The sequence below is a fragment of the Sebastes umbrosus genome, chromosome 5, assembly GCF_015220745.1.
Source record: "Sebastes umbrosus isolate fSebUmb1 chromosome 5, fSebUmb1.pri, whole genome shotgun sequence".
Taxonomy (NCBI): domain Eukaryota; kingdom Metazoa; phylum Chordata; class Actinopteri; order Perciformes; family Sebastidae; genus Sebastes; species Sebastes umbrosus.
Genome location: NC_051273.1, coordinates 23,423,490 through 23,437,919, shown reverse-complemented (window position 1 = coordinate 23,437,919; position 14,430 = coordinate 23,423,490).

Here is a 14,430-nt window from a genome sequence, read left to right as displayed (position 1 = left end):
CTCTGAATCTTTGAATCTTTTCACTCTGTTAACAGTTTGGTAACAGCTTCCTCTGCTTTGACTCACTGTACCACTAGATGTCCCTCTACAACCTAAACTAGAAATGTAATTTTGCTGCAGTACCATTTTATATCATTAGGTGGCAGTATATGCACAATGATTGACCCTCTGATGGTATCCCCTGACAGCAATTAGGGTGAAAGCACCAAACCATTGCAGAGATGGGGAGTGGTGCCACATGTAGTGAAAAGACTAGTTTATTTACATTTCCATGAATTACAAAAGAGGATTGAACCACATCAAGTTGATCTACTTTCAGCGATGTTTCTCAAAGTACAAAGTGCGCTTTACAAACCCCCCCCCCCCTTTTACTCTGCATTTTTAATCATTTTGCCAACTCAGCATTACAGGCTAATGCCCTAGCTGTCTAAATGTCTTAATGCACAATGGATTAGTCTTTTAAATTGATTGTTCTGTTTGTTCTATGCTTCATGTCAAGGCTTTTTAAATGCCATTCTCCAGTTGAAGTTCAGCAGCTGCACAGCCAAAGATGTGGTAGTGGAAAGTAACTAAGTACATTTACTTAAGTACAAATTTAAGGTACTTGTTCTTTGATTATATCCATTCTATGGTGCTTTATACTTCTACGCCACTAAATTGCTACATTGATATGACGGCTGTAGTTACTGGTTACTTTACAGATTAAGACTCTGCATTTACATTTCCCCTCTAAAAATCTCATATGGGTTAATTTAAATGAGGTTCAGGAACAAGACCACGCTTCTCTCCCTCGCTAATTCAATCACCTGTGACTCGTTAATTCCACCACCTGCGCCTCACTAACTCAATCACCTGTGCAGACTTATATGGGTGTGTCTAACCCTCCTTTCTCCCGTGTGTCTCAGTTCTCACGGCCGCCATGTTTCTACAGTAGCCCAGAACAAACATACCAAACACAGGCCCTAATAGGACCATTTGTGTTTTCTCGTCGGCCACCATAGTTCTCCTACACACTTGGCACATGGGAGAAGTTTCAGTTGGTTGCAAGCTGCGACCTCACCGCTAGATGCCGCCAGATACTGCACCTTTTATTAAAGGACCTGCATACTTGTTCTACCACTGAAAATGAGTTACTGAAGTTCTTTTATTAGCGTGCTTGAATAACACATTAGGATTAATTACACAAACAGCACAGGTTATAACATCAGGTTATATATAAGAGATTTCATAATGTCGAGCATGCATTTTTGAGAATAATAAATGTATGTTTATTTAATTTCAACTCAGCAGAATCATGGCTATATAAAACCCATACACTGACCTGTATTGCTCTGCAGGAACTGGACTTGTTTGCACTGGCACTTCAATCACTTTTTGCCTGTTGGGCTACTTGGTATGCTGGGGAAGTGAACTGTCCATATCACATCATTTCACATTCATGTGTTTCCTTTTTGTGTCCGTTTGCTTGTTTTTCTTTGCACTCCTTGAACTAAGCTATGCACTGCATTGAAAATAATTAAATATCTTGTAACTATAAAGCTTCTCATCACATCTCAGTGTTGCAGACGCAGATGAAGGACTGAACCGACAGTAAACACATCTCAGCAGGTCAGCCTCAACTGTAGATGACACTGAAGCCAGGACCGAGGTGTAGGTTTCCTCTGTGAGTTATTCAACCCTCACGACTGCATGGCTGAGGATCGTATTAATTACTTCAAGTAGTTTGAAGGTGAACACTGATCTCTCTCACACACACACATGCACACGCACTCTGGCCTCGCATTCACACTGAGGAATGCTGAGGTCAAAGAGAAAGATGGGATTCCCTTTGAGTGAGGAGGGAGGCAGAGAGTGAGCAGAGCCAGATACAATATCGTCGGGCCCTCCTCCTTTTCACTCCTGTCATCCACACAATGTGAACTGGAATGTTATTCTTCTTTTTTTTTCTTTTTAATCAGATGCTCACTTAACAGAATCGCCCCATAAGGGTTAAAGAAACAGTGCCTTATTGTGTTTTTATATATATTGTTCCTTCTGCAGAGCTTCTGTGTAGAGACGGAAACATTCTTCTGGACAAAAACGCTGCATGCTGGCGTCTCAAATGTGAGATGAAAGTACAAGTATTCATCAGGTAACCCTTGCCCTCCTCCTCCTCTCCTTGCCTTCTCTGGTGGCTGTTTTGTCCTCAGGAGTCGTCCAAAATAACACCCACACAGACGCACCGTACTGATCAAATGCATTTCTCAAATTCCAGACTACAATAGCCAGTGCCAGAGCATGAGAAGCGCTTTGGGTGTCAGACGCTGGCTTTATTGCCCAGTACAAACCCCCCCTCCCCTCTCCTCCCTCCCGTCATCTGCCACCCCTCACTTCTTGGCGATCGAACCAACTCACCCCACCTCGCCTCGGCAACATTACATGTAATACAACACCAGCCTGAGCAGGTCTCACAGGGCAAAACACAACACACCAGCTGCTGGTCTCTCTCTCTTTCTACCGTTCTCTATAACACACACACACACACACACACACACGCACGTACGCACACACACACACACACACACACACACACACACACCATACTACTGATCAAAGACATAAGCAGCGCTCTGAAAGGAGTGGCCTCCCACCAAACTCGCCTTATCTCAGAGAAGAAGATGTTTTCCTCTCAGAAGCACCAGTCTCCAATTTTCCTGAGATAACCAGGAGATGATCCGTACCAGCAAAACAAGCTCGAAGCCAGTAGCTCCATTAATCTTACTGTGATGATTCAGAGGCTAGTTTGACATTTTCAGGAATTCGCTGCAGAGAGTTAGATGAAGACTGACATCACTCGAATGTTTGTACGCTAACTAGGAAGCTACAGCCATGGATGGATTATTGACCAGGCCTACCGGGGACAGGCCCAAGGGGTCAGGGGGCCTAACTTAAAAAATGTCACTGAAAAAAAAAAAAAAACACAAAACGACAAAGAGATGCTAAATGACCACAAACATACACAAAATGTCTACAATGAGACATAAAACAATCACAAAGAAACGTAAAACGTCTAAAAAGAGAAGCAAAATGACGAAGAGATGCAAAATGACCTCAAAGAGACGCGAAATTACTAAAAATAGATACAAAACGACTACAAGGAGATGCAAAATGACCTCAAAGAGATGCAAAATGACTAAACATAGATGCAAAATGACTATAAATAGATGCAAAATGACTAACAAATAGATGCAAAATGACCACAAAGAGACGCAAAACAATCACAAAGAGACGCAAAATTACTACAAAATAGATGCAAAACAACTGCAAACGATCCAAAATGACTACAAGTAGTTGCAAAACGAATAAAAACAGACATAAAAAACTACAAATGGATGTAAAATTACTGAAAGATGACTCTTTGAGTTTGGGTGTCTTGTTCTAGGGTGGGGGGTCTCTTATATGTCTGTGCCCATGGAGCCCATTGTCTCATAATCCGTCCATGGCTACAGCCGGTTAGCTTAGCTTAGCATAAACACTGTAAACCTTGGGAAACAGCTAGCCTGGCTCTGTCCAAAGATAACAGAAAGCAAATAAGCCCATTTCCCCAAAAATGTCATGACTTAGAGAGGGAGCAGCAGAAAAAAAACCCAGCATGAACACACACGCTCAGTATGTATGTTTCTGTGTATGTGTGTTTATTCATGAGCATGTGCTCGCTATGGAAGAGGTCATTATTCCCATGCTGTGTGCCAGGCATTGAAGCTGCCCCTGACCTGCGGGTTAACAAGCCAGAGACCAGAGGAGCTACAAAACACACACATGCACTCACACATATGCCGAGCTATGGCTTGATGCTTTCCAGACGCGCCCTCTCTTTCTCTCCCTCCTACATCGCCTGGCACTCTCGCCCTCTCCACATCTCCCACACACACACACACTAGCACCTCCCCCGTCTCACTCAACCCCGCTTATCAAAGTTTTTTTGCTTCCTCAGCTTGTCTTTCCCATGCACAGACAAAACACTGCCAAACTCTTCTCTTTGTTTCTTCCTCGCTCATGATGATCTGAAACTCCTGCAAAAACCTGTTGGCATTTCTGTGCACCAACTTACCAAGTACGACTAAGAGAGGCGGTAAAGATAGATGAACAGACTGAAGGTCAGACATACAAACAGAAACACGCGTGCTGACCTCAGGATTTGGCTGAACTTTAAGAGGCATTAACCGCCTTCGCATTCGCCACCCGCCACCCTTGAGCTTCCCTCATTCCTGCTAAAGCACGGGTCAACGAGCCATTCAGCAGACCCACGCACACACACCTGCACACAGAGGCGAAGACATAATGATAAAAGTGATGAAAGTGTATGATCCGAGTGCCTAGATAAATGCCATTGTTTTGATGGCACCTCGTAAATACAACATCCAGACAGGCTATTACTGCGGAGCAGGTTAGGGCCAGTTAGTGCAAGGTGATGGATGAGAAGGTAAAAGTGCAATCACTCTCTGTGCTTATCTTTATCTTTCTCTATCAATATCGCTGTCTTTCTCTCGCTTTCTGCTCCCCCCCCCCTCCGTTCTCTCTATTAGAGACACATTGATCACCAACCGCTGGCATATCACCTGAGTAATGGCTAAGGGTGTCTGGGCTTTAAAACAACCCCAGTAGAGCGCCAAGAGCTTCATCTTGGCGACAAGGTAAATGGCTGTTCTCATAATAAAGTGTACCTCTCTATGTGTGTGTGTGTGTGTGTGTGTGTGTGTGTGTGTGTGTGTGTGTGTGCGATCATAACGCAGGGGACTTTGCCATTAAGAGGAGACATCAAACACAACCCAATAAGGATCCCAGACCACCAGACCTGCCACAAAGCGTAGCACTACTAGACCACTTTAAGTCATTAATAATGTCTTCAGCATGTGTGTGCGTGTGCGTGTGCGTGTGTGTGTGTGTGTGTGTGTGTGTGTTTTAGGTTCCTAAAGCCACACTCTCAGTATTCTCAAGGGATATGTACACTTTAACCCTTTAACTTACTTACTTTCTTGCTAAGTGTTAGATGAGATACCACTCTTTTGACTGTCCGGACCGTCATACACAGAGCTAGCAGACGATACAGCTACAGCTACAACCAAGCCTCCAGGAAGAGCGCCGGGCTTTGGAGCAAATTTTACATAATGGCCAAACAGTGGAAGTAAAAACTTACAGGTCTTTCACATCATCACTTGATGCCATTGGGCCCAAAAATACTTATTCCCATAGACTCACACTGGAAAAGGGATCAGCAGATAATTTTTTTAAGTAAATCAACTTCCCAGTATGAACTCTTGAATAGCCCTTATTCAAATCATTAGGTCCTAAAAATTGTAAAATGCACTAATAGCTGAATCCAGAGTTATTTCCCTTCCTCTGTTCATGTGAATGAGACCCAGACCGAGTCTTGGAGGTGGAGTTAAAGGAAGCGCTACTGCGCCTGCTCTATGGGCCCAATGGATGCGGAAGTTCGCCGGAAGGTAATTTTATACTCTTTAGTTTTTTTTTGTTGCTTCATGCGCCACTGACAAACTTTCGTAGGAATGAATATGGCCTCCAACGCTGTATCCAGTTCTCTTTATACATCCGTGTCTACAGCCAGCAGACATTACAGTAGCTTAGCATAAAGACTGGAAATGGGGAAACAGCTAACCCGGCTCTGTCCAAAGGTAACGTGAGAGTGGCGTCTTCTGATCTAATTCTCGGCAAGAAAGTGAACAACTGTATAACAACTGTTTAATAACTATTGGTTGGAAATGATCTTATTTGACACCGTATCTTGCTATCTATCTCTTGCTTCACCACTCACTTCCCATGTGCACACACATTCTTCACACTGGCTCTGCTATTTTCCAAAATGACCTACGCCACTCCCACAACACTAGTTTTTTTGCCCGACGTCAGTCACATTCCTGTTTTGCAAGACTTCACTAGATATAACTTTGTTTTTTGTGCTTCCGTGGAGTTTGTTGTGGTCGTTTGTTGGCGTCAGCGGACTACATATCTAACCGAACGCTAGCTATGGTTGCATGCTGTTAGCCCTGTAGCGGAGCTAAAAATAAAGACACTCGTGAGTGTGCATGATGTCACGTACGTTGGATTTGAATTTGGAAAACCGGCCTGTATTCTTCATATTAAAAGCAGTCTACAGGCTGATGGAGGAAACCCAGAAAGTCATGGAAGGTCTCATTTTCTAGGTTAGGTTACAACCTATTCACACATTGGCAATCAAAAATTATTAAAAAACATTTATACGGATAAAATCTTACATACAGTCCCTTTAAAGAATAAAGTATAAAGAAGTATTAAAAAATAGACTTAAAATGACTCATAGATCCATTACCAATAATCAAGTTAATAGAGATCTAGGAACCATGTTAATTCTCCCAGTATTAACAATCACGTTGACCTGGTCCTCATGCTCACACTGAAACCTCACTTGAACTTTACAGGAAAGGAAGTGGACATGCCAAAAAACTTGTGTGGAACACAAACCTTTGAACAAAATAAAGCAGAGAGGAAAAGGATAGAGACCTCACAATTCCAAACCCCTGTTGCTGTTTTATTTCCTCCCTCTGTGTTCTTTTCCACTGGTTTATTTTTCTTTAAGCAGAGGGCAGTCAGTGTGAGAGGGCAGAGGCTGCATGTGAAACTTGCCGCTGGGGGAACAGAGAGCGAGTGCCACGTTCATGTGTGTGTGGGATGTGTGATGTGTGAGAGTGTGTGTGCGTGGCAGTGTGTGTGTTTGTGTGTGATGTGTAGGGGAGAGCAGAGGAGGAGGAGGGGTGAAAGAACGGGTGGAGGTGAGGAACGAGAAGAAATTGGAAGAAGAGAGAGAGCGAGGGAGGTTGAGAAAAAAGAGAGAGGTGACATGCCGTTACCATAGCAACTGTTTAGGGTTTGGATGATTTTCCCAAACCATAATGGGCTAGTTCTGAGCATAATGAAACCAGTCTGGCTTTCCTGGCTCTCACACCCCGGGTCATGTGTACGCACACACACACACACACACACACACACACACACACACACGGAGAGCTGAGAGAGTGACACATGTTTTGCTTTAGTACTTGTTTATGTTCATCCAACAGTGGGAGAGCAGAGCCATGGTTAACTATCAATTAAAGCGATGATCATAAAACAAGCACTAAATAAATAAACACTGCCAAGCTAACACAGAGCAGGCTGTTCTCATTCACTGTTCGAACTTACACCTACGAGAAGTGATGCACTGTAATTCATATATAACCCACGTAATCGTGAGCCAGGTGACGTAGTATAAAGAGCGACCATGGATGATTTTCATTATGCTAACTTTATGCCTCCTCGCGTCCTCTCTTCTCCCGCAACTCTCTGCCATCATGGAGGATCGTCCAGTCCCTTAAATGCATATCGAGGAGAAAAGGAGAGAGGAGCTTCGAGCAAGGAGGTATAGGACCAGCATGCACTTGGGTGGCCCTATGTTTTTTTTTTACTTTATGTAGTGGTCATTTATCAGAAAAATCAAACTTCAAAGTTTCTGTGTTTCTTATGATTTATTACTCAATAAAGAAGCAAGCAAACGAAAGAACAAAGAAATCACGGCTGTCACTGCCTCTGTTGCTCTGGTAAAAAAAACATAGGCCCACCCAGGTGCATGCTGGTCCTATACCTGCCTAAATATATGCCCACAGTGTTAACCAGTACACAAAAATTAAATACTACTTATTGCAAAAAACTAGAAAAATAATTAAACAAAACAAATACCAAAAAAATCACGATGAAAATGTAATGTAAATAAAGCAAACATCTAGAATAATAAATCAAACAATACTGCTTATTATTAGTAAAACAACAATTAAATACTAACAAATAAATCCCTCCTACAACGGGTGTATCCTGCGCGGACGTCTTTTATCAAGTGGCGTGACAAATAAATGCAGCACCTCCACGTGTGACACACAGTTTGAAGCAACTGACGTCGCTTAAGAGCGACGCTATGGAGCCAAGGATTTGTCATTCGGCAGCTTCGGCTCCTCTTTCCTCACGTCTCTTCCTCGTGTCGCTCTCTCACATCCTTGCTGGGAGGAGTTCAATTCAATTCAATTTATTTTCATATGGCGTCAAATCATAACAGAAGTTATCTCGAGACGCTTTTCATATAGAGCAGGTCTAGACCGTACTCAACAAGAGATCTTCCATTAGCATGCATTGTTATGCGACAGTGGCAAGAAAAAAACTCCCCTTTAACGGGTAAAAACCTCGGGCAGAACCCGGCTCTGGGTGGGCGGCCATCTGCCTCGACTGGTTGGGTTTTGAGAGAGGGAGAGCTGAGACGCAAGGAAGAGATGCGAGTGAGGGAAACGTTAGCATAATGAAAAATCTGCGTATATGGAGGAGGTCGGGCAGGATGGACGGGTCAAACAAAAACGTAAATTTCACCCAGGAGAACGCTGCTGTCAACGTTAACTTATTTTACCTTACATTTGTTACGTAACTTACATACTTAATTAATGCCACCTACGTAAGTTACATAACAAACGTACTTATTTGAACCCAAACAGGATCTTTTCCTAAACCTGACCAAGTAGTTTGGGCTTGCACAGGCGCACTGATCATTCGTGTTGCTGGACATCAGAAAACACACGAAAAATGACAAATAACTTCTTGTAAAAAAAAAATCAACTGTTGTATGAGGATACATTGCATAGAGAGAGGCAGGGAAAGAGAAAAAGAACGATGAAATATTAGTATAATATCACAGCTGTTCCCGAAAAATATGTTTTTTTAATAACAAAGAACATCCGAGTGCTTTAAACTATAAAGTTCTCTTAAACTCTAGACAAACCCACCTGAACATCACAAGATATAAGACACCAGTTCTTTGCTACATTCGGTTTAATATAGTGAAGAGCATATATATATATATTCCTTTCTCATGTTATAATGTATCTTGCAGGCTTCGCCCCACCAGGAACCAGTGAGTTTTCTGGGTTACTGCTTTCAATAAGTACGCTTATAAAACGTTGTGTGTTAATGGGGCTTTAAGCCAGCATATGCTACACATGGAGAGTAACAAGTCTCTATGTGTGCGTTAAAGAAGTTTGGAGGTTTGTGTCAAAGTGTGTGTATGTGAGTTAATGTCTCCTCTGTCTGAGTATAATGAGCTCCCCTGGGCCTCCCTCACCTTCCACCCCTCCCTCCACGCCTCCCTCCCTTCTCCTCCTTTCCCCTAAACTTGGCCCTATTAACCCCTCGCTTCCCCCTGTATGTTTATTTAACTAGGGGATGGTGGCGAGTTAAGGTGAGTCGACCGCCTGTACACATGTTTATTTATACATTGGTAGGGCTGAGGATTTGAGGAGGAGGAAATGGGGGGCGAGAATGAGTTGGTGTGACTTTGATTTTTGTGTTTGGGTTCTAACAAATGTGTCTGCTGGGAACAAAAAAGACAAGGAGACATCAGCTTAGACGTCGGGTCAGTGGCTTCACACCTTGGACTGACCCAGTGGCCATGATGCAGAGGTCAACTCTATTGCTAACATGCTGAACATGAAGCCGCTGCTCTTCACCTCTAGAAAACCACCTGAAACTTTAGGGGATGGAGGGTCAGGAGCTGCCCTTTACCAGCGTCTGTATAGGTGTGTGTGCATCCCACCTCAGGGTGCAGCTGAACATGTGACCAAACTGCTGTCAGCAAACACACTTTGCAAACTAACACTCAACAAAAGTTCATCATTCTCACTGATGGTCAGCGTTTCACTTCATATATTTTACATGACATGGTAAAAGACGTCATTTATGAGCAGCCTGGTCGCACGAAAAGGCGTATGAATGACACAATAATGCACAAGCATGCAATGAGAACGCATTCTTGCTTTTGGCGAGTCATTTGTACGCCATGTAGTCTCTACTGACTGCAATGTAAATGCATCCGTGTACGCTCAGAGCTAGTGACGTAGAATAAAAAGGGAGAAAGGCTGCTTATGGCGGATGGGACAGCAGGTGGATGGGTAAACCAGAAGACCAGTGTTTGAGACCGATGTTTTGTAAGTTACATTAGTGACGTGTTTTTTAGTGATGTTTGTGACGTGTTTTCCGTACTTATGTTACTGTTCCCGTATTTATTGTACTTAGTTTATATACTTTTTTTAAGCCCAACCATGATGTTTTCCTAAATATAACGGTGTGGTTTTGTTGCCTAAACATAACTACGGATGATCCCGTAGTTTTGTTGCGTGGTGTAAATATTACACACAAAAAGCGGCATACAAATGACACGCAAATATCCTAAAATCCGTCCTCATGACACGTGGAATGTCCTTGTAATGTCGTGCTATTTATACGCTTTCCTGTAAGATCATGTTGATCTGAAAGAGATTTTAAGCTGCTTTTCATATGTAACAGGATTGGGTGTAAGACAAAGTGAAAGTACAGCAATCAAAGACAGAGTCAGCTTAACTGTCGTGCAGTTGCTATGCTAACTCAGAAAGCGGATTAGGGTATTTCCCAAAACGTTGAAATATTTCTTTAATACGTAAACAAATAATCTCACAAGAGAAAAACGTATTAACAACATCTTCTTCCCAAAGAGGTGACAGAGAATCATTTTTAACACTATTGCTTCAGGGTTGTAACTTGCAGGGTGAAAGTCGCCTCATGTGTGCCCTCTGAGCTTATCTGTGACACGGAATAACAAACTGAAAGTCAAATATTTGTTGTTTGTTCTCGGATTATGGACAAACCAACCAGATTCGGTGGCAGGTGGCGCAAGAATGGCACAAAGATGTTACATGTTTGAGTAACCCTGGATATTTACAGCTTTCTCAAAGGTCTCAGACGTATTAATTCTTGTTACGGTACAGTATTTGTATAAGGGTGTTTGGGACAGTAGCGATGCGGTCACAAGTAGGGATAAAGTGATTAGACCCGAAGCTCGGTCCAAGACATTCTTTGGCTCTCTGTGTTACTACTGATTTATCACAAATCCTGTTAAATGTCACACATATCCCACAGGGTTACACTCTAAAAAAAAGGAAATGTGAATTAAAAAGAATGCAGCTGTGTTCATGTGTTTTCTGCTCCTATTGTGTGATTTATCCACCTAAGAGACTGCAGTTGTAAATATAGGATAAGTGAAGTAGGTTGCATCAGGTAGGTTATTGGCCCTCTGACAGCTTTTTTGGGGGGGATTTTGTTTTTTGAACAGCTTAAGTTGGGTCCAGTTGGAGGTAGAGCCGGGGGGGTTAGTTCTCAGAATAGCAGTGTTACTCACCAGGGATTTCCCCGTTCTCTTATCACCTGCACCCAATACTTTATCCCTCCCCCTGCTGCTAGTTAGCGGGTGCCATTTAGGCCTCTTATAGCAGGATTAGTGCCATGCTTCCACCTCAGTGCACCTGATCTCAGTCCAGTCGTCTCGCGGTGATGACATAACAGCCAAGTTGTCTAAGGGATTTGATGCAATAAAAACTTGTGCAAACAGGACAGGAAAATCTGTAAGACTCCTCACTCTGTTTTTTTTTTGTTTTTTTTTAAAAAGCAATGTAGCCAGCGGATTACTGTGTGAAAGGGCAAAGCTATTTTGGAAGTGACAATCTGATCGGACTGATACTGAGAGAGGGAGCAGGAAATGAAAAGAGAAAGAAACAGAAGAGAAAGAGAAACAGACAGAAAGAGAAAGTGGTGGAAGAAGTATTCATATCCTTTACTTAAGTAAAAGTACTAATACCGCACTGTGAAAATACTCCACTAGTAAAAGTCCTGCTTTAAAAGCTGTACTTAAAGGACCAGTGTGTAACAATTAGGGGGATCTATTGGAAGAAATGGAATAAAATATTAATAAGTACGTTTTCTTTAGTTTATAATCACCTGATAATAAGAATCGCTACCTTAGAATGAGCCATTTACATTATATCTAGGGAGTGGATCCTCTCCATGGACTCTGCCATGTTGCACCGCCATGTTTCTACAGTAGTCCAGAACGGACAAAGCAAACACTGTTAACTTTTCCTGCTTGAGCTGGAGTCGATAACATTAATCACTCCTGTTACCGCTGCTCTCTCTTTCTTGCTTCACTACTCACTTCCCTCGTACACACGCACTCTCGCTCTGCTCCAAATGACCTATGTTACTCTTACAACGACTGGCTCTAGAGAGGGCCATCCCCGTTTTCACTCCGGCCACCGTAGCTCTCCAACACGCTTGGCACACGAGAGAGGCTTCAGTTGGTTGCCATCTCCTCACCTCATCGCTAGATACCGCCAGATCCTACACACTTGACCTTTAAAGGGGACATGTCATGCTCATTTCAAGCTTCATAGTTGCATTTTGGGTTTCTACAAGAACATGTTTACATGCTTTAAGGCTCTGACACACCAAGACAATGATTAGCCATCGGACACTTCGGGGCCGTTGGTGAGAATCTGTCGGCTTAGTTTTTGCGATGTGTCTGTCCGTGTCGGAAGCTTTTCAGTGGATTCAGCATGTTGATTCGTCCACGTTTTAGCGTATGTCTCTCTAAGCCCCCCTCCTGAAAAAGCCCAGTCTGCTCTGATTGGCTCGCGAGAAAAATATGACGCACCTTTGCAAAGGTAGTTCTCAAGCTGTGGGCAATGATATATTCTAAAGAGCCTGCATGTGACATAGGAACTGGAGACACATCTGAATGTTGAATCACATGTTCTCTGATCCAGACAGCCCATAAAAAACTGACTGCGTTGTCTTATTTCACAGTTTGTGGGTTGGTAGACACTCCAGATACCTTAAAGTATGTGCACATGATATGTCCCCAGTATGTAATTATTATCAGCAACATGTACTTAAAGTACTTAACTGTGCAGTATAATGTTCCCTGTCAGTGTTTTACTATTATATATATAATGTTTCTGGATTCATATTACTGCTGCATTATTAATGTGTATGTTACTGCTGTAGATGTTTTTAACTCCTTTATATACTGTTGGCTCGTTTAATCTACAGCAATGCATCATGGTCTATAAGATCACTATGTGTTTGTAGCATCGCTGTCCTGTGAGAACCACGTGTCTCTAAAAAGTTTTCAGTGGCTCAGGTTTTCAGCTTTGTGACGGTGCATTTCAGCTGATCCAAGAGGCTTTTTAAAGAGTTTATTTAGCTTATGAAGTAGGAGAATTTTATCAACACATAAAGGAACACTTCATCCTTCAGTTTATCACAAATATTCAACATCATCATACTTTTTCCTTCTACTTTTAGTACGCATTGCAGCTGCCCTTACAAAGTACGTACTGTTGCATGCACAATGCATGCAATTGGGACATATTTCATTGTCATAACATTGCGCCTTGAACTTTGACCCTCTTGCTCATACAGGTATATCTGCTGCGCAGAGGATTGTGGGTCAGAATAGCCAGAAAAACATGCTGGCTTGCATACTGCAAAATGCAACCGGATACAGTAGGACATCCTGGTATTTTTGGCATACTGCATTTGACATACTTTGGGACATACTAAATATTTTTCTGGCATACTAAATAATATGGTATTATGGGTATTGGAACACACAGATGGTTTTCACCGGAACAGGAAGGGGATGAAAAATTATAATCTGAAAAGTAACTAAAGCTGTCAGATAAATTGAGTAAAAAGTACAATATTTACCTCTGAGATATAGCGGAGCAGAAGTATAAAGCTGCATGAAATAGAAATAATCAAATACAAGTACCTTGAATTTGTACTTAGGTAGAGTACTTGAGTGAATGTACTTACTTAGTTACATTCCACCACTTGGAAAATATGTACAGACAGACAGAGACAGACAGCAAAGGTGAGACAGGGCGACGCCAGTAGGAAATAGAACGAGGTGGATGGAGGTGAAAGGCAGACAGAAAAAATCCCAGGTCTTTTCAAGTGTTGCCGCCCAGCGTTGGTGAAGTCTCAGAGCTGCTGCCAGGGTGCCGTTCTCAGTGCCACTCCAGCACAGTGAGCCTTTGTAACTGTGGTTCTCAGAGAAACTCAGGGCCGCTCCAGCTGGCCCGTACCCAGCCAGGTTTTCTCATGCCGGGGCACTGACAATCAGGCACGGTGGGGTATAGTGGATACGGGTGAATTATTTTTACTTTCCAAAATAGCAACTAAAATCTACTTGATACCATTTACAGAACACGCTGGGCACAAGCTACACATCACGTATCCAGCGTTTTAACAGCAAACAGAGCCCTACTTTTTAAATAGAGGTCTTTGTTTTATTGCATTCACTGTGGTTACTACTCTGCTGGGAGCTCTAAATACAGCAGAAACAATACTTATACTGTACCACACTGAATAGTGTTACATACCAATACTACCACTCTGTGTTGAGAGGCTCATGTTTGGCAGCTCCAAGTACTTGACATTTTAACATGGATGGAAAGTAATCTAATCACAAGAACCTACATTAATGGGCTTGAAAAACTTGTTTTATGACTT